Raw genomic sequence first — 4358 nt, 5'->3', positions numbered from 1 at the left:
GCTTTCAAAGGGTACCACGAAAAGGATCCTCTTTAGTGACTTATGAGGAACGAATGGTTTATCATTCACTTACTCTAATTTATTTTTTTTCAAAACCCTTGTTAGGTGGTTCACCCAGTGAGAAAGTAGATACTAAGTTTGAATGTTTTAAGTTTCCTTAGTGGGGTCCAGTCAAGGAATACAAGGAGAAAAGTCCTAAGTGTAAGAAAGCAGATGATGTAACCAAGCACCAGCATGAGAGGGCTCACAACTCTACCCACACGTTGTAAGCCTCTTATATATCTGTCCCTGCAAGCCCGGACATTCCTTTAGCCTACAGCTGCTTTGGGTAGTGAGATTGCTTGACTTGCCATGGCAAGGTTCTGTCTATTATGAACATACAATGGTGAAAATTATGTGAATGCACCCAACTGTATATTATGCCATGTCCCACTAGGACTGGGCAGAGTAAAGATGGTGATAAAGACTGCAGTGCAGACCCATAATTAAATAGACTCTCTTCACTAAGTTGGGAAAAGACTGTTAATTGGGACATGTAGCCTTTTCTAAGATTGGTGTGTTGGATGCCAAAAATGGAAATAGTGACATTCTGAGTCATCCTTATGTCACGCATTAGATATTTATTCCTTCAGGAAACAAATTTTTAACCAGAAATCACTTCTAATTTCATAGCCAAATCTCAAACCCATAGAAAGTTTCTTCTGAAACCCATGATATTTCTACTTCCAGAAACAATTTTAGGTTATTCAGGGAAGAGAGTCTCTGACTTTCTGGTATTGTTTAGATGGTATTTACCTGTTGCTGAGCCACAAAGAACATCTCCTATTTCTTATTTTGTTCTCGAGAAAAAAAAATTCTGAAGAAAACACTTTTCATTTGTGTCTCTAGCTTTGAGCCAGTTTGGTTGCTGGATGAAATAAAACAGAAATTACTGTTAGAGCCTGAAATCTGCCTCTCAGTCTTTTTGTCACAACCATGATGACTTCGTGTGCTGGATCTCATTTGTTTCCTTATCTGTCACATTTGATTAGAAATGGTAATACTGGTGTACTATTGTTCAGTCCTTTAGAGAAGCATACTTGTCTAATACTGTAAGAGCTGGGGTTTAGCACCTTGTACCTAGAAACCAATATGAATAAAGCAGTTACTAATAGGTATAATAATAGTAAGAATCAGCACTACTTTCTTAGAGTGCTCATATTTACTAAGTCATCTTGAACAAATACGAATATGGCAGAGTAAGAACCAGCTTCATAATTTACTGAATCCAACACAAAATGTAAAATACTTTGTTCGAAATTCTTAAAAATTTCACAACAGTAAGGCTCAGTCAGTTAAGCGTCTCCCTTTGGCTCAAGTCATGATCCCAGGGTCCTGGGATCAAGTCCTTTATCAGGTTCCTTGCTCAGCAGGGGGCTTGCTTCTCCCTCTGCCTGCTGCTCCCCCTACTTGTGCTCTCTCTCTCTCTGACAAATTAAAAAAAAAAATCTTTCAAAAAATCATTATTAAAAAAATTTTCACAAACAGGTTTCAGTAAACCAAACAGAAACCCATCTGAGTGCAGGACCCCCTGTGACTATAAAAGTCACACACACCCTGAGACAAATGTCAGTGTTAAGACCCATTCACACCCTTCTGTTAAATTTTTTACCTATTCGGGTGATTGATGATTGATCTCAGGGTGATGAGTTCAAGCCCCACATTGAGTTCCTGCTTGGTATAGAGCCTACCTGGAAGGAAGGAAGGAAGGAAGGAAGGAAGGAAGGAAGGAAGGAAAGAAGGAAGGGAGAGAAAGAAAGAAAAAGAGAAAGAAAAAAGGAAGGAAGGAAGGGGAAGAGGAAAGGGAGTAGGGAAGGAAAAATAATAAGTAAAACAGGGGCATCTTGGTGGCTCAGTTGGCTGAGCATCTGCCTTCTGCTTGGGTCATGATCCCTAGATCCTGGGATCAAGCCCTGCATCGGGCTTCCTGCTCAGTGGGGAGCCTGCTTCTCCCTCTCCCTCTGCTGCTCCCCCTGTTTGTGCTCTCTCACTCTCTCTGTCAAATAAATAAATAAAATTTTTAAAAAAAAATAAGTAAAACTTTCTACATTTTAAAAAAAATTCTACATTTTATAAATTAGATAATAATCATTATTTAATTATTGAATTTAATGATATTTTGGGTAAGACCATTTAAAATGGGTTTTAATATTTAAATAATAAGTGAATCCCAAACTGTTAAACCTTTCTATGATTCTGATAATTCCTCCATCTGAAATCAGTTAATCAGTATAGAAATAAACTTTAATACTGGTGAAACGGGAAGAGAAAGCAATAGTGCTAAGACATTAACATTTTGGTATCTCATCACTGCATACAGTAAAGACTCTGTAACATCTTTTGTCTTAGTCAATTTGGGCTGCTATAACAAAATATCACAGACTGGGTTGCTTATAAGCAAAAAAAATTATTTCTCACAGTTCTGAAGGCTTGAAGTCCAAGACTGAAGTGTCAGCAAATTTGATGCATCAGGTGAGAAGGCTGCTTCCTGGTTCATGAATGTCATCTTCTTACTGTGTCCTCACATGGCAGAAAGAGCAAGAAAGCTCTCTGGGGTCTCTTTTTAAAGGGCATTAATCCCATGGTGGGAACTTCACCATCATGATGTAATTACCTCCCAAACGTCCACCTCCAAATACCCTCATATTGGGGATTAGGTTTCAAAAAATTAATTTTAGTGGTGGGGGGGACATTCAGTTTATGGTCCTCTATAAAAAAACAACTACCATATATTGAAGGTCTGTGAGCCAGGCACTGTGAAAAGCACATTCATTTGTTAGCCATCCTAACAGCCTTATGAAGTAAGTAAAGGAAGAGTGGATATTCATGAATGTAAAGTAAGTCATTTACATGGACATCTGAAAAACAAAATGGCGTTAGGAACTGATATCAGTCATGATCCGGGAACCCTCAAACATCAAACAGGAGTTAAACTATTAAGAGTTTAAAGTTCAACCAGAGGCCACAAGGTATGTGAGCTTAACATGCAGTCTAGTTCTTAAACCTTAGCAGGCATCAGAAGCACCTGCAGGCTGACTTGTTAAAATAGATTGCTGGACCCACCCCAAAGGGTTCTGATTCGGTAGGTCTGGGTAGGGTCTGAGAATCTGCATTTCTAATAAGTTCCCCAGGCCACACTTAGAAAACCACTGATTTCATCTAAACAGGTCAAACTCTTAGAGCCCAAAGCACGGTAGAGAGGAAAGGCAGAGTGTACAATTGGAAGACATCCAGTACGGGAACAATGGAAGCTGGTCTGAAAGCAACAGGTTTGTTTGTTATCATGAAAACAGCTGTGTCTGATATTAGTTCTTTTGTTTTTTTTTTGTTTTGTTTTTTCCCTGTGTGAATGCTAAAAGATTTATTTTGTTGCCTTGCTGCAAGTAAAAATAATATTGTCCTATTTTCAAAGTTCCTCCCAAATAACCCCTTAAAAGCCCCCAACTTCAGGCAATGTCTAATCTAAACTGCCTCTCACTGGCCAGATTTGGTGCCTACAAGGAAGAGTATTGACAGGCAGAATAATAAAGAGCCTTAATTTGTTCTTATACCAGTGTTCAAGAGCCTAGAATGCTCTCTGGGAAGGAAAATCTAGAAAATAGACAGCCTCAATACTAAAACTATAACAGATGCTTATCAATATCCTGTCTATAAGAAAATACTAAGTTCTGGTGAGTGGGACAATCAATCAAAACTTGTACTAACTGCCTGTTGGGTGTAGAGATTACTTTAAAAAATAAAATCTTTTTTTAAAAAAATGGGGGATGCCCGGGTGGCTCAGTCGGTTAAGCGTCTGCCTTCGGCTCATGTCATGATTCCATGATCCTGGAATCGAGTTCCACATCCAGCTCCTTGCTGGGTGGGGAGCCTGCTTCTCCCTCTGCCCTTCCCCCTGCTTGTGCTCTCCTTTGTGCTCACGCGCTCTCTCTCTCTCTCTCTGACAAATGGATAAATAAAATCTTTAAAAAAAATTTTAAAAAAATTAAAAAAAAAATGGGATGGGCGCCTGGCTGGCTAGGTCAATAGAGCATGTGACTCTTTTTTTTTTAAATTAAATTGATTTATTTATTTTCAGAAAAACAGTATTCATTATTTTTTTGAGCACGTGACTCTTGATCTCAGGGTTGTGAGTTCGAGTTCGATGTTGGGGGTACAGATTACTTAAAAAAATAAAATCTTAGAAAAAAAAAGGCTTGTTGTAACTGAAACAAATGGTTGAATTGGATAGTCTAGTTATAGTTATATACAGAATTGGCTACTATGGTCCTTAATGAGTTTCCATTAAAGACCAACAAACCACATTATGCTGAAAATAATGT

This window comes from Neovison vison, chromosome 3 (genome assembly GCF_020171115.1).
Source record: "Neovison vison isolate M4711 chromosome 3, ASM_NN_V1, whole genome shotgun sequence".
Classification (NCBI taxonomy): domain Eukaryota; kingdom Metazoa; phylum Chordata; class Mammalia; order Carnivora; family Mustelidae; genus Neogale; species Neogale vison.
Note: the sequence above shows the minus strand (reverse complement) of the source record.